This window comes from Papio anubis, chromosome 8 (assembly GCF_008728515.1).
Source record: "Papio anubis isolate 15944 chromosome 8, Panubis1.0, whole genome shotgun sequence".
NCBI lineage: Eukaryota > Metazoa > Chordata > Mammalia > Primates > Cercopithecidae > Papio > Papio anubis.
Genome location: NC_044983.1, coordinates 84818041 through 84839534, shown reverse-complemented (window position 1 = coordinate 84839534; position 21494 = coordinate 84818041). Strand labels below are relative to the sequence as shown.

At 36.6% G+C, this 21494-nt stretch overlaps 1 long non-coding RNA gene across 1 annotated transcript in view; it reads left to right on the top strand.

The window, feature by feature from the left end:
- Positions 1 to 20859, top strand: part of LOC110744040 — a 35599-nt gene extending 14740 nt beyond the window's left edge. Inside the window, exons 3-4 of the long non-coding RNA XR_002524101.2 lie at positions 695 to 791; positions 20126 to 20859. This is a non-coding gene — a long non-coding RNA (uncharacterized LOC110744040). The remainder of the gene's footprint in view (positions 1 to 694; positions 792 to 20125) is intronic.
- The last annotated feature ends 635 nt before the right edge of the window (positions 20860 to 21494 follow it).

Below are 21494 nucleotides of genomic sequence, written 5' to 3'. Positions count from 1 at the left end.
TCTATGTTTAGTTTCTTTCCCTCTGACTACCCCAATTCACTCCACCTCCTCTTCCAGGAAGTACAGAAATTGCAAACAATAGAGATGTTCATTGGTCAAAGCTCTTACCTTAAAAAGTATTTGCTTTATTGCCTCACTCTTTTGGACATACTGAAACATACCTGATATGGTTTGGAGATTTGTTTCCTCCAAATCTCATGTTGAAATGTGATCCTCATTGTTGAGGAAGGAGCCTAGTGGAAAGTGTTTGGGTCATGGGGGTTAATTCCCTCCTAAATGGCTTGGTGCCTTTACTGAGGTAATGAGTGGGTTCCTACTCTATTACTTCACACACTGCTGGTTGTTTAAAAAAGCCTGGAACCTCCCCAAACCTTTCTTGCTCCCTTTCTTGCCATATGAGATGACAGCTCTCATTTTGCCTTCCATTATAATTGGAAGCTTCTTGAGGCCTCACCAGAAGTCAAGCAGATGCTGGTGCCATGCTTGAACATCCTACAGAACCATGAGCCAAATAAACCTCTTTTCTTTTTAAATTGCCCAGCTTCTGGTATTACTTCATGGCAACTCAAAACTAACACAATACCTAAACACAGAACATTTCTAAATCACAGGACTGTATAGTTTGAAATCATTACAAATTTCTGGTCTCCAGCCTTGTTTAAGTTCTAATTATTTATTTTTTCATTCTCAACAGCTACAATTAACCATAGTGTCATCTAGTATGGCTAATCTCCTGGTTTCCCCAAGACTGAGGGTGTTCCCAGAGCATGGACTTTCAGTGCTAAAGCCAAGTAAGTCCCTGGCAAGCTGGAATGAGGTAGTTACCCTAGACTTATCAGACCTTCTCTTTGACTGAATTTTCCTTACTTCTGATAAGAGGTCTAATTTCTTACTTATAGAGAAAATAGAGGCTATCAGGTAGAAAATTTCTCAATATCCTTTCCTACCCATTAAAAAATATCTGGCTAGGGACCTGCTTTTATTTGTTATCTCCACTTTTCATGTCTTATTCACATCTAACCACTCATCATATCTAATAATTCTTTTCCATCAGTGTAGTGTTAAAGAAAAATTTGCCATGTTCAATTATGCACCTAGAAACTGTCCCTACATGACTCTAAACTTTTTTCTATGTCCACATTTTTTTTAACTTACAACCAAGCATGACCAAATCCAAGGGAGGGGGTTATTATGTTCTCTCTCTTTTTTTTCCTATGTGAAATAAGCTCCCCTTTCTATCCTTATATGTAGTGCTTTCATTTTCAGCCTATACATTTCTTGAGTGATCCTGCTGTCCTCTGAGTAGCAGGCAGATAGACCCTGCTTTGTTTTGTGTTTCAAATATCTGGCAGCCTTTATTGTTTCTTTAACAATATAAACATGGACAAGTATTGCACATCTTAAACACAAAGCACACTCTTTCTACACTCGACCATCTCTTATCCTGTCTCTATCCTTCCTTACTAGTTATTTAGTTTGAGAAAGAAATGTGCCTTTTCTCTTCACTTTCTCCATGAACTGCACTGTCATTGCCTTTTCAATGTACTTCAACCAATCTGCTTTTGTATAATCACCAACGACCATCTTGTTGCTAAAGTTTATAGAAAATGCTTGCCTCCTATCTGTGACTTACAAATGAGTTTATATTTAAAATCATATAAAAGATTATAGAAAAATCATAGAAAAAATACAAAGATTGGTTTTTCGAAAGAATAAATAAAGCAGATACACTGCTAACAAGGGTAATAAGAAAAAAGAGATAAGATAAAAATAAACACAATCAGGAATGGCAAAGGGGTTATTATCACTGACCCCACAGAAATACAAAACCCTCAGAGACTGGTATGAACACCTCTATGCATGCAAGCATAAAAGCCTGGAAGAAATGGATGAATTCCTGGAAACATAAAACCTCCCAAATTGAACTAGGAAGAAATTGAATTCCTGAACAAACCAATAATGGATTCAAAAATTGAATCAGTAATAAAGACTCCAGAAAAAGCCCAGAACCAGATGATTTATAGCTCAATTCTACCAGCTATATAAAGAAGAGGTGGTGCCATTCCTACTGAAACTATTCAAAAAATTGAGGAGGATGGACACTTTCATATCTCATTCTATGAGGCAAGCATCATTTCAATACCAATATCTGGCAGAGACACAATTAATAAAGAAAATTTCAGGCCAATATCCTTGATGAAAATAAGTGCAAATATCCTCAATGAAACACTAGCAAACTGCATCCAGCAGTACATCAAAACTCTAATCCACCATGATCAGGTAGGCCTTACCTTGGGATACAATATTTATTCAACATACTCAAATCAATACATGTTATCCATTACATGAACAGAACTGAAAACTAAAACCACATGATCATCTCAATAGATGTAGATAAGGCTTTTGATAAAATTCAACATCTTTTCATAATAAAAAGTCTCAACAAACTAGACATTGAAGGAATGTACTTCAAAATAGTAAGAGACATCTATCAAAGACCACAGCCAACATCATACTAAATGGAAAAAATCTGGAAGCATTCCCTTTGAAAAGAAACAAGGATGTACTCTCACCACTCTATTCAACATAGTACTGAAAGTCCTAGCCAGAGCAATCATGCAAGAGAAAGAAATAAAAGGCATTCAAACAGGAAGAGAGGAAGTCAAATTATCCCTGTTTTCAGATGATATAATTCCACACCTAGAAAACCCACAGTCTCTGCCCAAAGCCTCCTTGATCTGATAAACAACTTTAGCAAAGTTTCAAGACACAAAATCGTTGGACAAAAATCAGTAGAACTCCTGTACACCAACAACATCCAAGTTCGGAACCAAATCAAAAATATAATTCCATGTATGATAGCCACAAAACAAATAAAACATCGAAGAATACAGCTAACCAGGGAGGTAAAAAATCTCTACAATGAGAAAAAAAAAAACACTACTAAAGAAAATCAGAGATGACACAAATAGAAAAATATTCCATGCTCATGGATAGGAAGGACCAATATTATTGAAATGATCATAATGCTAAAAAAAATTATAGATTCAATGCTATTCTTATCAAACTACCAATGACATTCTTTACAGAAGTAGAAAAGCAATCTTAAAACTTGTAGTGAATAACAACAAAAAAGAGCCCAAACAGCCAAGGCAGTCCCAGGAAAAAAAAAAAAAAAAAAGAAAAAGAAAGAAAAAAAGAACAAAACTGGAGGCATCACATTACTCAACTTCAAATTATACTGCAGAGCTACAGTAACCAAAGCATCATGATACTGGTACAGAAACAGACACATAGACCAATAGAACAGCATAGAGAGCCCAGAAATAATGCTGCATGCCTACAACCATCTAATCTTTGGCAATGTTGACAAAACAACCATCTAATCTTTGTCAATGTTGACAAAAACAACATTGCCAAAGATTAGATGGTTGGGTAAGGACTCCTTAGTCAATAAATGGTGCTGGGAAAACTGGCTAACCATACATAGAAGATTGACACTGGACTACTTCCTTACACCTATAGAAAAATCAATTTATGATGCATTAAAGAATTAAATGTAAAATATAAAGCTATACAAACCCTATAAGATAACCTAGGAAATACCATTATGAACATAGGCCCTGGCAAAGACTTCATGACAAAGATACCAAAAGCAATAACAACAAAACAAAAATTGACAAATGGAACCTAAGTAAACTAAAGAGCTTCCGCACAGCAAATGAAACTATCAGGCAACCTACAGAATGAGAGGAAATGTTTGAAAAGCATGCATTTAGCAAAAGTCTAATATCCAGAATCTCTAAGAAACTTAAATTACAAAGCAAAAACCAACCCCATTAAAAATGAGCAAACAACATAAACAGTTTTCAAAAGAAGATACGCAAGCAGCTAACAAGCATATGAAAAAAGGCTCAACATCACTAATCATTAGAGAAATGCAAATCAAAATCAAAGTGTGAGATACCATCTGACACTAGTCAGAATGACTATTATTAAACAGTCAAAAAATAATTTATGCTAGTGAGGTTGCAGAGAAAAGGGAACACTTATACACTACTGGTGGGAATGTAAATTAGTTCAGCCATTGTGGAAAGCAGTGTGGCAATTTCTCAACATACTTAAAACAGAATTACCATTCAACCCAGCAATCCTATTGTTAGCTATTACTGTATACCCAAAGGAATATAAATCATTCTACCATAGAGACAGGTGCATGTCTATATTCATCACAATACTATTCACAATAGCAAACACATGGAATGAACTTAAATGCACATAAACGGAGACTCAGTAAAGAAAATGTGGCACACATACACCATGGAATACTACTCAGCCATAAAAAATGAGATCATGTCCTTTGAAGAAACATGGAAGAAGCTAGAGGCCATTATCCTAGGCAAACTAACACAGAAACAGAAAATCAAATGTCACATGTTCTCACTTATAAGTGGGAGCTAAACACTGAATACACATGGACACAAAGAAGGGAACAATAGTCACCAGGGCCTACTTGAGAGTGGAGGGTGGGAGGAGGTTGATGATGGAAAAGCTGACTACTGGGTACTATGCGTATTACCTGGGTGAGGTAATAAGTAATAATAATAGGTAATAAGTAATAATATGTACACCAGACTCCCATGACTTGCAGTTTATCTATAGAACAAACATGTACATGTTTCCCTCAACTTAAAATGAAAGTTTTTTTTAAAAAAACTAGATGACCAGAACTTATAAAGAATAATAAAACATCATCCATAATTCTTACATGCAGAACTAAATCGTTCTCTGAGGTTTTTGTCACTATTTACAATTCTACAAATCAGTTACAACTCCTTTCTTAAAATGATTCTGGTTGTATTTATAGTCCTATGGAAGTTCCCTCTCAGTCTTTTTGTTAAACCTTCATCTAGTACCCAAAATGTACTCAAATATTGATGTTTCCAGCTTTACAACCTCATCTCACTGTTCCATTTACACTATAGATTCTCCCTGGCTGAGTTACTTTTTCTAGCATCATGGCTGTATCTACAACCTAATTCTGAGATCTGCCAAATCTTTCTCTACATACCAAGTTCCATATGACTTTTCTTCAAGTGCCGCAATCTCAACACTCCCTCAAACTGATTTTATTGTATCCCAATTCCACTATCAGAAACATCCTCTACTGATGACACAACTATCAACCCCGTTAATTGGTTATTATCTTTGATTTCTCTTGCCAACCATTCACATGCAGCCAGTTATTAATTCTATTAAGCCTCTTTTAAATTTTTTAGCTCTTCCTCTCTGCCTGGGAGTGGACTCATTTAAGAACTGTATTTGTGCAGTAGTCTTCTAAATGGAGTCTTGACCTCTAGGCTTGGCCTTCTTCAATCAATTTTTTACACTGCTGCTAAAGTGATTTTTTGAAAACATACATCTGAACATTGTGCTTAAGATCATGGGCTCTTGAATTAGACAGCTCTAGATTTATACTAGTAATAATACATACTCACAGTAACCTTGGACAAGTTGTTTAACCTCTTTAGCCTCAATTTTGTCACTGATAAATTGGGATAATGATACCTATATCAGAGTATTATCTTGAGAATCAAATAAGTAATTGATATAGTTTGGCTGTGTCCCCATCTAAATCTCATCTTGAACTGTAACTCCCACAATTCCCACGTGTCAAGGGAGGAACGAGATGAGAGGTGATTGAATTATGGGGGCAGGTCTTTCCTGTGCTGTTCTTGTGATAGTGAATGAGTCTCACGAGATCTGATAGTTTTAAAATGGGATTTTCCCTGCACAAGCTCTCTCTTTGCCTGCCACCATCCATGGAAGATGTGACTTGCTCCTCCTTGTCTTCTGCCATGATTGTGAGGCCTCCCTAGCCATGTGGAAGTGTAAGTCCATTAAACCTCTTTCTTTTGTAAATTGCCCAGTCTCAAGTACGTCTTTACCAGCAGCATGAAAACGAACCAATACAGTAATCTATTTAGCCCAGTGCACTGCAAATAAATAGTACTCAATATATGGTTGCTTCCATTATCATGATTATTATTCTTATTGTCTTTGTTGATACTTATTATAGCTCTGTGTGGCTGAATTTCTTCAATGTTTTCTCATTGAGTTTATCATAAAATCTTAACCCTTGGGTGATATAGAAGGCTTTTTCTAATTATGTCTTGTTTGGCTTCTCTAACCTCATTTCCTGTAGTTTCCTTTCTCACTCTATCCTCCAGTCATAGTAAATTGTATACATTTTTTTTTTTCCCACAGCACTCATTTCTTTTTCTTTCTCTTCTTTCTGTATTTCTTCAATATTCCTTGCATTAACTGTTATTTTCCTGGCTAAATCCAATGCATTCTTGAATGCAAGGTCATATTTTAATCTTCCCTAAAGAACTCCCCCTTCTACCATTTTTATCATAGTCTGTATGAAGTATCCTATTTACTCTCTTAATTTCTTGTTCACATATGAGTCTATCCTGCCATGTTATTCAACATATATGATTATCTTCCCCAATAACCTGTGAATGTCTTGAAGCTACCCACAGGGTTTTATTAATCTTTGTGTTACCAATTTCCATCCAAAAATGGGCAAATAGTAGTTAGTATTCAAACGTTGAATGGTATGCAGGTTTTAGATGTTCAGAATCATATTGTTCCAACATGGTGCTGCATCACATTATTAAGGATTATTTAAAAAATAAATTGATTATTCAATACCTAAATGAATTCTGTAAGTAGAAAACTGTATAATAGTTGAAAACTTGGTTTAAAAATTTCAAGGAAAGGATAATATTTGACTTTATGGTACAAGATTTTATTAAGTGAAAGAAATAGAAGCAGATATTTAGGAAAAAGGAAGTATTTAAAAAAGACAGAAGGAACTAGTAGATAGCAAATGTTCTCTATGTGCTAAGCACAAAGTTGGCCCTGAAATAATGTTTTTATTACTTTTTCACTTAACTCTCACTTACTTTTTGAGATGGATAGCCGATGACACTAATGGTCAAAAGATTTAAGTAAATTGATCATGTTCATACTGTGTTAGCTAGTGAAGATGGGATTCAAATATATTTCTGCCTTTGAATCCCATCTTTACTTTGAAGGGTTGCTTTCTCCACAATAGGCTGATTCACCACATACAGAATGACCATGTGAAGTCAGAACAATGAGAGTAAGTAATCCTGAATTTAGAGTTCTGAGAGTAAGTAATCCTGAATTTAGATTATGACAGACCTTCAAAGTCAGCCCAAGGAAGCATTTGGTACTCCCTATTAAGTAACCGTAACATTCTTTCAGCTCTCTATACAGTGGAATTGTAGAGGCTGTATCAAAATCAAGAACTGGCAAAAAAGTACAGGAAGTCTGCTAATACTATCCTTTTCTGCACCCATGGCAGGCAATGCTATATGATCATATACTATTTCTTCCCAGGCCTGGGTATAGCCTCAAAACTCTTATTAATGAATAGATATTCATTAAAATATTTCAATTGATTTATAACAATTCATTCTTCCTAGAATCACTTTAATTTTCTTATAGGGAATTACCACACCACCATTTTGAGCAAGCTGATTAAAATTGCAAATCAAAGTAAACCATTATTTTTATGGAGGATGAAGGATTTTCTAGAGGCTATAACAGGTTACTTCTGCCAGATCTTACTGCCTCAGTAGGACCAAAGAGTGAGCATGTGACTTAAGCTTGACCAGACAAAAGCCTTCTTTTCAAAGAGTTAAAATCTCAAGCAAAGTTATTCAGGATTAAAGTAAGAAAAACAAAGAAATAACCCCACCCCGCTCTCCCCCCAGAGAAAAACCCCCAAACAACTATATTCCTTTCAGACCAAAAACCCTAATGATTAGAAGCAGTGGAGGGTGACCTGCTACTTTTCTGGTTTCTTTTTTTATTTCTAAGCATCTTTTCTACCCTTCCTATTTATTCCTTGAGCTTTCTAATAATATTATTCCAGTAAGGTTTTTTTATGCATAAGTTAGTCAGTCAATTTCTGTGGCTTGCAACCAAAAAAATCATAATCAATACCATTCTTATTCAGTCAGAGTTGGCAGATGATTTAAAAATCAATAAGCCCATGACTTAATACCAATGGCATGTGGTGTAAATCTAATAGGATTTAAATATGGAAAATATGCTTGGTGTTTTTTATAATAGTCACGTTGGCTAAGCTGAAACCATAGTTTCCAGAATTCTCTTGCCCATATGGTTCCAAGTTAGAGTTGGCTAAAAGAGAAAATTCTGTGAGATTTGGAAGGTAGCAGTGAAGTTGAAGCCACTATGAGCTAAAGATCTTCGTGGTTACTAATACTGAGAGACAGTTGCAGATGTGTCCTCATTCTTTTGTTCATGTTCAGATCTTCTTCATAAATGTCTCTGAACCAGAGACTCCAGACATAAAAATAAATGTAGAATCAGGAGACTCCCATCTTATTTTCCACTACCTTTTCTTTGTGGTCCTATTCTGGCAGTTGGATATACCTGGTTTTCTAGATTCCTTGATAAACTCCAATTTGCCCACACATTCCAGTGCTTCAGAAAGACACTTCTCTCTAATCCTCTAACTTCTATTTTTGGTCTGTTATTCCAACTTCTCCATCAGTGCATAAGGTTTTTTTCCTATAATACATCTTTTATTTCATAATACCCATGAAGATTATGTTTTCATGATTGGATCCTGACTGCTATAATTATTGGCATCCGAATTGGTTCCAGGAGATAAGAATAGTACAGATAGTAATCTATAATTGGTTCTCTGCTTTTATCATATTTAAAGACATTCAAATGGAGGGATGGAGCAAGATAGCAGAATAGAAGGCTTCACTGATCATCCCCCCCGGCCCTCCAAAGGCACTAATTTAACAACTAAATGAAAGAGGCACCTTCATAAACACCAAAAATCAGGTGAGCACTCATGGTATCTGTTTTTAACTTCACATCACCAAAAAAATAAGAAAAACAGTCTTGAATCCCCAATGCCACCCCTCCGCCATCCCCTAGCTGTGGCAGCATGCTGCAGAAAGCATTCCTGTTCTCTTGGGAGAGAGCATTTACACCAGCCCCACCCAGAGAGGAATTGTTAATCCTTCTGGTGGGAACTTGAGTTCCCCCAAGCCTCGCCACCACCGACTAAAGTTTCCCGAGATACAAAATAACTCCAATTTGCCCACACACTCCAGTGCTTCAGAAAGATCTTCTGAAAATGCCTTTCACTTTCAATTTTAAAGGCAGTTTAGGCCTCAAAGACTGCATCTCCTGGGTGTTTCTTAGTGTGAAACTAGGCCCAGAGTCAGAGCACTGTGGGGCATGTGATCTACTGGGACACCAGCTGGGGCAGCTAAAAGAGTGCTGGTATCACTTCTCCCCTAGCCCCAGGCTGCACAGCTCAAGGTTCTGAAAAATACCCTTTTCTTCTGCTTGAGGAGAGGACAAGGAAGAGTGGGGAGGACTTCTTGCATTTTGACTAGCAGCTCAGACACAGCAGGATAGGGCACAGGTCAGAGTCATGAGACCCCTTTTCCAGGTCCTAGCTCCTGGACAACATTTCTAGACATACCCTGGGCCAGAAGGGAACCCTCTGCCTTGATAGAAAGGATGCAGTCCTGGCAGGATTCATCACATGCTGACTGAAGAGCCCTTGGGACCTGAATAATCAAACAGCAGTGATACCCAAGCACTACATTGAAGGCCTTGGGTGACCCTCTCAGACTTGCTGACTTTAGGTGAGAATTGGCATATTCCTAGCTGTGGTGGCTATGGGGCAAACTCCTTCTATTTGAGAAAAGCAGAGGACAAAGTAAAGGGGATTTTGACTTGCACCTTAGGTACCAGCTTAGCCACAGAGTTGGAGAGCTCCAATAAGGCTCTTGGGGTCATTGATTCTAGAATTTGGCTCTTGAGTGGCATATCTGGACCTGCCCTGAACCAGAGGGGAGTACACTGCCCTGAAGGGTGAGTCCCAGGCCTGGCAGCACTCACCATAAACTAACGGAGGAGCCCTTCGGCCTTAAGGGAACATCAGTGGTAGTCTGCCAGTAATTCCTAGGGACCTGTGGTGGTGTTGTACATGGTGTGAGCTTCCACTGCCTTTGAAAGAGGAGGGAGTATGAGAAGGACTTCATCTTGTGGTTTGAGTGCCAGATGAGCCTCAATACAATAGAACACCAGGTGGACTTCTAAGGTATTTGACTGTACTCCTGGGCTCCTGGACAACACCTCTGGACCCGCCTGGAGCCTGGGGTGACTTGCTACTTTGAAGGGGACACAGGCCTTGCTTTGCCACCTGCTGATTGTGGAACCCCTGGATCCTCAGCAAACATAGGGAGTAGTGAGGGAGTGATTATAGCAGGCCTGGGGCAAGACCCATTGTTATGCTGACATTAGGTTTGACTCAGTGCATTCCCAGTAGTGGTGGCCACAGAGCGGCTTGTGTCTTTCTACCCCCAGGTCCCGGTGGCTGATAACAGAGAGACTCCATTTGTTTGGGGAGAAAGGGAGGGAAGAGAACAAAAGTATCTTCCTGGTAATTCAAAGAATTCTCCCAGGCATAGTCTAAGACCATCAAGGTGGTACCTCTACAAGTCTGCAAGAACCACAGTGTTGCTGGGCTTGGAGTGCCCTGTAAAGCAGATACAGCTTAGATCATAACACTCAAGTTCTTCCAAATATCTGGAAAGTCTTTCCAAGAAGTATAGTTACAAACAAGCCAAGACTGCAAAGACTACAGTAAATACCTGTTTCTTCAATGCCCAAACACAGCTGAACATCTACAAGTTTCAAGACAATCCAAGAAAGCATGACCTCAGCAAATCAACTGAATAAGCCACAAGGACCAATCCTAGAGACAGAGAGATATATGACCTTTCAGACAGATAATTCAAAATAGCTGTGTTGAGGAAATTCAAAAGAAATTCAGGACAACACAGAGAAGAAATTCATAATTCTATCAGATAAATTTAACAGGACTGGTTGTGGTGGCTCATGCCTGTAATCCCAGCAGTTTGGGAGGCTGAGGCGGGTGGATCTTCTAAGGTCAGGAGTTTAAGACTAGCCTAGCCAACATGGTGAAACTCTGTCTCTACTAAAAATGCAAAAATTATCTGGGCATGGTGATGCATGCCTGTAATCCCAGCTACTCAGGAGGCTGAGGCAGGAGAATTGCTGGAACCCAGGAAGTGGAGGTTGCAGTGAGCTGAGATTTCTCCAGTGTACTCCAGCCTTGAGTGCAGAGTGAGACTCTGTCTCAAAAAAAAAAAAAAAAAAAAAAAAAATTAACAAAGAAATTGAAACAATTAAAAATAATCAAGCAGAAAGTCTGGAGCTGAAAAATGAAATTGGCATACTAAATAATGCATCAGAGTCTTTTAATGGCAGAATGGATCAAGCAGAAGAATTAGTGAGCTTGAAAACAGGACATTTGAAAATACACAGAGGAGACAAAAGAAAAAAATAAGAAATTATGAGGCATGCTTACAGGATCTAGAAACTAGCCTCAAAAGGGCAAATCTAAGAGTTATTGGCATTAAAGAGGAGGTAGAAAAAGAGATAAGGGTAGAGAATTTATTCAAAGGGATAATAACAGAGAACTTTCCAAACCTAGACAAAAATATTAATATCCAAGTATAAGCAGGTTATAGAAAGCCAAGCAGAATTATCCCAAAGAAGACAAGGCATTTATTAAAGCATTTAATCAAAGATCAAGAATAAAGAAAGAATCCTAAAAGCATCAAGAGAAAACAAACAACACGATGGAGAATCAATACATCTGGCAGAAGACTTTTAGTGGAAACGTTACAGGCCAGGAGAGAATGGCATGATATGTATAATGTGCTAAGATTAAAAAAGCAAAAACAAAAAACAAACTCTTACCTTAGAATGTTACATCTGGTGAAACTATCCTTCAAACATGAAGGGGAAATAAAGACTTTCCCAGACAAACAAAAGTTGAGGAATTTCATCAACACCAGACCTGTCCTACAAGAAATGCTAAAGGGAGAACTTCAATCAGAAAGAAAAGGACATTAATGAGCAATAAGAAATCATCTGAAGGTAAAAAACTCATGGGTAATAGTAAGTGTACAGAAAAATACAGAATATTATAACACTGTAACTATGGTATGTTAAATATTCTTACCTTATGTAGAAAGACTAATGACGAACCAAGCAAAAATAATAACTACAATGACTTTTTATGACATTGTACAATAAGATATAAATAGAAACAATAAAAAGTTAAAATGGGGGGGGAATGAACTTAAGGTGCAAGGTTTATATTAGTTTTCATTTTGCTTGTTTGCTTGTTTATTTATACAAACAGTGGTAAGTTGTTATAAGCTTAAAACAGTGGGCTACAAGATAGTATTTGCAAACCTCATGGTAACCTCAGACCAAAACAAAACACACAACAGATACATGAAAATAAAAAGAAAGAAACTAAATTGTATCAACAAATAAAATAACTTTCATAAAAAGGAATACAGGAAGGAAAGAAAAAAGGAAGAGAAGACCACAAAATAACCAGAAAACAAATAACAAAATGGCAGGAACAAGTCCTTACTTATCAATAATAACATTGAAAGTAAATGGACTAAATTTTTCAATCAAAAGACACAGAGTGGCTGAATAAATCAAAAAGCAATATCCATTGATCTGTTGCCGACAAGAAACATACTTCACCTATAAAAACACACACAGACTGAAAATAAAGAAATGGAAAAAGATATTTCACACCAATGGAAAGCAAAAAGGAGCATGAGTAGTCATACACATGTAAGACAAAATAGATTTCAAGTCAAAAACCATAAAAAGGGACAAGAAATTTCACTATATGAAGATAAAATGTTTAATTCAGCAAGAAGGTATAACAATTTTAAGAATATATACATCCAACATTGGAGCACTCACATATTTAAGGCAAATGTTCTTAGAGCTGAAAAACAGGTCTGAGACCATAATACCTGGACACTTCAATATCCTACTTTTAGCATTGGGCAGATTTTACAGATAGAAAATCAATAAAGAAACATTGGACTTAATCTGCACTATAGACCAAATGGACCTAATAGACATTTACAGAACATTTCATCCAATGGCTGCAGAATACACATTTTTTTCCTAACAGATGAATTATTCTCAAGAATACACCATATGTTAGGTCACAAAACAAGTCCCAAAACATTCAAAATAATTGAAAAAATATCAAATATCTTCTCTGACCACAATGGAATAAAACTAGAAATCAATAACAAGAGGAACTTTGGAAACTATACAAACACGTGCAAATTACAGAAGTTTAATGTCTTTTAAAGTAAATAAATATCATGCAGAATTTATTTGAATAAAAGACAAACTAGTAGAGAAGCAAATCAATATTGTATCTGTTACTACTTTTTAGCCAGATCAGCTGCCATGTTACTTTACTCACACCAACCCTAGAGTGAATGAGATTGTCCTTAAGCACCTTCACTTAATCATGTTAAGGAAACGACAAGAGAATCCCAGGAAGGATAAAATATCAGTGCCAGTGGGTCAATGAAGAAATTATGAAGAAAATTTAAAAAATTTCTTGAAATAAATGATAATGGAAACATAACATACCTAATCCTATGTGATACAACAAAAGCAGTACTAAGAGGGAAGTTTATAGTGCTGACATCGAAAAAAGAGGAAAAACTTCAAATAAACAATCTTATAATGCATCTTAGAGAACTAGAAAAGCAAGAGGAACCAAATACAAAACTAGCAGAAGAAAGGAAATAATAAAGATCAGAGCAAAAATAAATGACCTTGAAAGGAAGAAAACAATACAAAAGATAAATGAAACAAAAAGGTGATTTTTGAAAACTTAAACAAAATTGGCAAACCTTTAGCCAGACTAATAAAAAGAGAGAAGATCCAAATAAGTAAAATTAGAAATGAAAAAGGAGGCATTACAACTGATGCTGCAGAAACTCAAAGGTTCATTTAGTAGCTACTGTGAACAAACATATGCCAATAAATTGGAAAATCTAGAACAGATAGACAAATTCCTAGACACATACAACCCATATAGATTAAACCAAGAAGAAATCCAAAACCTGAACAGACCAATAACAAGTAATGAGTTGGATAATGTAATAATAAGTCTTCCAGTAGAGAAAAGCCCAGGACCTGATGGCTTTACTGCTGAATTCTACCCAACATTTAAAGAATAACTAATACCAATCCAACTCAAACTATTTTGAAAAATAGAGGAGGTCTTCCAAACTCATTCTACAAGGCCAGTATTACCCTAATAGAAAACCAGACAAAGACATGTAAACAAACAAACAAACAAACAAATCCCCAAAGCTGCAGGCCAGTATCTCTGATGAGTATTGATCAAAAAATCCTGAGTAAAATACTAGCAAACCAAATTCAATAATACATTTAAAAGATCATTCATCATAATCAAGTGAGATTTATCACTGGGATGCAAGGATGGTTTAACATACACAAATCAATGTGATACATCATACGAATAAAATTGATGAAAACCATTTGATTATTTCAATTGATGCTGAAAAAGCATTTGATAAAATTTATTATAAAAACTCTAAAAACGAGAATAAAAGGAACATATCTCAATGTAATAAAAGCCATATATTACAAACCTACAGCTAGCATTATACTCAACAGGGAAAAACTCAAAGGCTTTACTCTAAGATATGAAACATGATGAGGGATGCCTACTTTTACCACTGTTTTTCAACATAGTACTGTAAGTCCTTTCTAGAGCAATCAGACAAGAGAAAGAAATAAAGGACATCCAATTTGGAAAGAAAGGAGTCAAATTAACCTTATTGGCACATGATATGATCGTATATTTGGGAAAACCTAAATATTCCACAATAAAAAACTGTTAGAACTGACACAGTAAAGTTGCAGGATACAAAAATTAACAAACAAAAATCAGTAGCATACCTATATGCCGACAGTGTAATTCCATTTATAATAGCCACAAATAAAATTAAATACCTGGGAATTAACCAAAGAAGTGAAAGATGTCTATGATTAAAACTATAAAACTTTGATGAAAGACATTGAAGAGGACACCAAAATACGGAAAGATGTTCCATGTTCCTGTATTGGAAGAATCAATATTGTTAAGATGTTCATACTACCCAAAGCAATCTACAGATTCAATCCAATTCCTATCAAAATACCAATGACATTCTTTACATAAATAGAAAAAAGAATCCTAAAATTTATATAGAACCACTGAAGAGCTATTTAGCCAAAATAGCTAAAGCTATCCTAAGCGGAAAGAACAAAACTCAAGGAATATAATTACCTGACTTCAAATTATCCTACAGAGCTATAGTAATCTAAACAGCATGGTACTGGCATAAAACCACATAGACCAATGGAACAGAATAGAGAACCCAGAAACAAATCCACACACCTATGGCAAACTCATTTTTGATAAAGCTGCCAAGAACATACACTGAGGAAAAGAAAGTCTTTTTAATAAATGGTGCTGGGAAAACTAAATATCCATAGGCAAAATAATCCAGACCCCCTCTCTCTCCATATACAACTATCAAACCAAAATGATTACAGACTTAAATCTAAGACCTCATACTGTGAAACTACTACAAAAAAGCATTGGGGAAACCCTCCAAGACATTAGCCTGGGCAAAGAATTTCCTGAGTAATACCTCACAAGAACAGAAATCCAAAACTAATATGGACAAATGGGGTCATGTCAAGTTAAAAAGATTCTGCCCAGGAAAGGAAACAATCAGCTAAGTGAAAAGACAACCCACAGAATGAGAGAAAATATTTGCAAATTACCCATCTGATAAAAGTTTAAAAATCAGAAGATATAAGGAGATCAAACAGCTCTATAAGATAAAATCTAATAATCTGATTTAAAAATCGGCAAAGATTGAAATAGACATTTTTCAAAAGAAGATATACAAATGGCAAGCAGGCATATGAAAATGTGCTCAACATCAATGATTATCAGAGAAATACAAATCAAAACTACAATGAGGTATTATCTCACCCCAGTTAAACTGGCTTTTTCCCAAAAGTCAGACAATAACAAATGGTGACAAGGATGCGGAGAAAAGGGAATGCCTTCATACTCTGTTGGTGGGAATGTAAATTAGTACAACCACTATGGAGAACAGTTTGGAGGTTCCTCAAAAAACTGAAAATAGAGCCACCATACAAGCTAGCAATCCCACTGCTGGGTATACACCCAAAAGAAAGGAAATCAGTATATCAAAGAGATACCTGCTCTTTAGTGTTTGTTGCAGCACTGTTCACGTTAGCCAAGATTTGGAAGCAACCTCTATCCACTGTGTGTAAGTACTACATTTTCTTTATCCATTCATCTGAATAAAGAAAATGTAGTACTTATACACAATTGAGTTCTATTCAGCCATAAAAAAAGAATGTTATCAAGTTATTTGCATCAACATGGAAGAAACTGGAGATCATTATGTTAAGTGAAATAAACCAGGCACAGAAAGGCAAGCATCACATGTTCTCACTTATTTGTGGGATCTAAAAATCAAAACAATTGAACTTTTGGAGATAGAGAGTAGAAGGGTGGTTACCAGAGGCTGGGAAGGGAAGTGGGGGACTGGGTTGGGGGAAGGAGGCAGGGATTGTCAATGGGTATAAATAAATATAATTTGAAATAATAAATAAGACCTAGTATTTGATATTGCAAGAGAGTAACTATAGTCAATAATAATTTAATTGTACATTTAAAATAACTGAAGGAGTATAATTGGATTGTTTATAAGACAAAGGATAAATGCTTGAGGGGTAAGATACTCCAGTTTTCATGATGTGATTAATAATATTCTCGAAACTGCTCTCCATAGCAACATTGTGTGCCTGTATCAAAACATCTCATGTACACAACAAGTATATACACTTACTATGTACCCATAAAAATTAATTAAAACAACATAAAAAATAGACATTGATTTGTTTGCTTCCAATACATGACACCATAAGCCATGGCATGGAGTGGCAAAAAATGTTTCTTAAATTGTTACTTGTAGTTTCATCTGTAATCAAATGCCTATAGAAGGCAATATTTTGAATCGCCACGTAGTTGCTGCTGTAGAACACTTTAATAAAAATGAATATAATGATGTTGGTTGGGTTGCATTGGAAAATGTAGAGAAAGAAACTGAGTTCAGAGTTTTTAATTCCAAGATCAAGGTCTATGTAATGGATTAGAAAAGTTCTATTACTGCTGTAAGATAAACAGCATTTCCTAGAAAATTTCCCAAACCCAAAGTCTAATATGGAGAGTGATTGAATTATAATTCAACACAATTTTTCAGGGTTTCTTATATTAGAAATAAGGCATTGACTGAGAAGGAGTAGGGCCATGAAAATTGGGATGGAGACATAAGGGCTGATTCTGATGATGTGGAGGTACCTGAACTTTTACATTTTGTGGAGGCTCATTTGCCAGTAGAAGCAGTCTTTTCTCAAGAACTTAGTTTTCCTGGCCTGAGACCTTGATGTGATGAGGAATGCTGATGTCCTCTACATATATCCTACTACCTCTCTTTGTTTCTAGATATATTAGGTTGGTGCAAATGTATTAATTTTGCATCAACCTGATATAAGATTCAGTTTTTTATGCTTTTGTATCAGATAACACTTATGACCAGAATAGAGGTACAGCACACATAAAGAGAATTATATAACTTATATTTATTTTAACTAAAACTTGGGGAATATGTATGGAAATGAATTAAAAGGATGTTGGTCAGAATGGGTGGATATGATTTGGGTCAGGTTGAAGGTATTGAAATTGATTCACTTAAGCAAAAATTCCATATTCAATGTGCTCTAAGTGGCTGGTAAATCGTTCTTACTTTTGGCTTTGTTAGTTGACTGCAGTTGAGCTACAAGAACTCCCCTGGTATACTATAGAAGATGGTATCAAAAGACTTAGGGATATATGAATGTAGAGATAGAGTTAAGTTGTAAGAACTGCTTATATACATTGGTGAAGGGAATATCGTCAGCCTTGATAAGCTCTATAGTAGCTTTCTGTAGGCCAGGAATGACAGTAAGTTGCCTTGCCATTAAAATAGAATCCCTGAAATAAATAGGGATGGTGGAATCCCAAGGTGGCTGGGGCCAAGTGGCAGCACTGGACTGCCAGAGACAACAAGCATAGAATTTGTGTAATGGGTAGCAGATTTGAAGCAGTGATAAGAATGATTTCACCTACAGAGAATGTTGTCATTGGCTACTTGATCATGGTAGCTCAAGGACTGAAATTCATGAGGAGCTTGCTATAAAGTCTTACTTGATGTGTAGAAATGGAAAGGAGAGTCTGGTGAACAGAAGTTTAACTTAGATCATTAGAGAATTTATTTCTATTTGTGAGCCAGTTCATACTTTCAGGGTTCTTTGGATGAAGGGGAACCAGGTTCCTTTAGGGAAGGACTCTGCGCTGCCAAAAACTCATCTAGTATATTTTTCTCTAGCTTTCTCCAAAAGGATTTGTGGCCATTTACAAGGGTGCACTGAAAAAAGGGGAAGGTACCATCCTATTAAGGAATTATATGACGCTGGTTCTGAGCTGCCAGGAAGTCCTAGAGACACAAGATACCACTCTGATCCACCAGTCAAACGAGGGACTTTGGAGATCAAGATATTAATTATATTTTAGGTTGAGGATCTCTCCCTGGGAGACCACTGGGTTCCCAAATCCACCCTGGGGTTTTTTCCCAGTTTCGGAATGTTTAACTTGAATAGGCACACTAAACAATTGTTGATTTCTTGACCCATGGATTGAGGGTTTTTATTGGTAAGAAAGGTCAAGGGAAAAGAATCTAGAGGAGCCTCTACTTATAAATACAGTGAGCCAAAGACAACGTCACCTTCCTTGAAGAGTTTCAAGATTAATGCCATATCAAAAATTTGAGAATGTAGAAATGATGATTTCTAGCATATTCCCATTCAACTCTCCTATTTAGCCTGTGCAGGAGAAGACAGATGTTGGAGAAAGTCTTAATCATGTGGTACATTTAATTGCGGCAGCTGTCTCAGATCTGGTTTCATCACTGGAGCAGATAAAAAAATTCCCTGTCATACATTTACTGATTTGGTGAATGGTTTTTTGTTTGTCTGTTTGTATGTTTCCTTGCCTATTGCTAGAGACCACCAAACACAGTTAGCTTTCATGTGGCATGGCTAGCAAGACATTTTCCCTATTCTACTTCGGGGATGTAGCAACTTTCCTGCTCTCTGTCATAATCTAATCAAGGGTCCTTGATTATCTCTTCATTTCACAGAACATTCAATTGTTCCACTATGTAGATGATGTATAATGACTGTACCCAGTGAGAAGAAAGTGGAAACTACCCTAGACATCTTGATAGTGCACATGTATACCAGAAGGGAGTAAATAAATTCCAAAATATTAAAACACCTGTACCTCAGTACAATTGTTTAAGGTTACGATAATCTGGGGCATGTCAAGATATGTCCTTCCAACGTCAAAGATAAATTTTTTGTATCTGGCTCCTCCTACCATATAGAAAGAGACTCAGTGTTCCATAGGACCTTTCAGATTATAAAGATCACATATATCTTATTTATTGAGTACCTTGAAAAGCTGCAATTTTGAGTGAGACCCAGATGAAGAAAATTCAGGACTGAGACATATCACACAGCAGGTCTAATGATACTTGAAATGTCTGTCCTTCAGTTAACAAGTCTCTTTTTGCGACTGGCTTGCTATTCGATCCCACAAGAGCCTGAACTATCATTATGGGTGATCAAATTATTTAATCCGACTTGCCCATCATAAATTGGGTTTTTTCTGACCCATTAAGCCCTACATTGGGATACATAGAGCTTCATTTCACCACTAAATGGAAGCGGTATATACAAGATCAAGCTTGAGCACATCCTGAAGGCACAAACAAGTTGGATTTGCAATGACACAGATTCTCAGGGTGTCTACTCCTCTTATATATTCTCTTATCTTTCAACTCGCACTTACTGGCTAACCTACTGAGGGAAAAATTTTTTTGGATTTTCAGATGCTTCTGCCTGGTATACTGACACTATCTGAAATAACAAATGATTTTGTTTATAGGGAACATGATTTCGTGTCAAAGAGATCTGCAGAAGTGGTATATGGAAAAACATCTCCAAGTGTACAGTGTGAAGATATCCGTGTCTTAATGTAAGTACTCAACAAAAATCATTCTTAACAGAGGGGAGCTTAGTAACTGGATGGTCAAGATAACTTATTTTGTAGATGTCAGTCACCGGTCACCTTGTTTGTGCCCAACAGACACATAAATGAAATGTTCATTGGTTCAGCAAACTGGGCTTTTACTTACCACGGACAATCTGGTTAGAGGTATTTCTGAGTGCCCCACATGCCAATAGTAGAGGCCAACACTTGGTTTTAGTATGGCATTATTCTCCAGGGGTCCCAGCCAGTGACCTATTGGCAGATTGATTATATTGAGTAGCTTCTATAGTGGAAGAGGCAGTGCTTTTTTTTTTTTTTTCTGGAATAGATATTCTGGCTATGATTTTGTTTCCTCATCCCAAAATGCTTCTTCTAAAACCATCATCCTTGAACTTTCAGATGCCTTATTCACTGTCATAGTTCACATAGCATTGTTTTTGACATGGAAATTAAGTTTACAGCAAATAAAATGTGGCATTGGCACATGCTAATAAAATTTATTGATGTTATTATGTCCCCATCTAATATGATTTTGCTGTGTCCCCACCCAAATCTCATCTTGAATTGTAGCTCCCATAATTCTCATGTGTCATGGGAGGGACTCGGGTGGAGATCATTGAATCACGGGGGTGGTTTCCCCCACATTGTTCTCATGGTAGTCTCACATGATCTGATGGTTTTATAAGTGGGAGTTCCACTGCACAAGCTGTCTTGTCTGCCACCATGTAAGATGTGCCTTTCTCCTCCTTTGTCTTCTACCATGATGGTGAGTCCTCCCCAGCCATGAGGAGCTGTGAGTCCATTAAAGCCTTTTTTGTTTATAAATTATTCAATCTTGAGTATGTCTTTATTAGAAGCATGAAAACTGACTAATACACCATCAACCCGAAGCAGCTGACCTGATGGGTTAAGTGGTTTTTGGAATATTCAGTTATGGCACTGGCTGGGTGACAATGCTTTGAAGGCTGGGATAATGTCCTCTGGGATACAGCATATGCTCTGACTCAGTGACCAATGCATAGTGCCGTTTTTCTACAAGCTAGGATTCCCAGGTCCATGAATGAAGGGCTGAAAATGGAAATAATTTCTGTCATTATTACACTTAACAACCCAGTAGTGACATTTTTGCTTCTGTCCCTGTAACTTTGGATTCTTCCGGTCCAAGGTTCTTCCCTGCTTGATATCCAGCTCTTATTTCATAATGAGAACTTTCAAATTTGAGAGTTTACCGGTCTTTTATTTTTTAATTATACTTTAAGTTCTG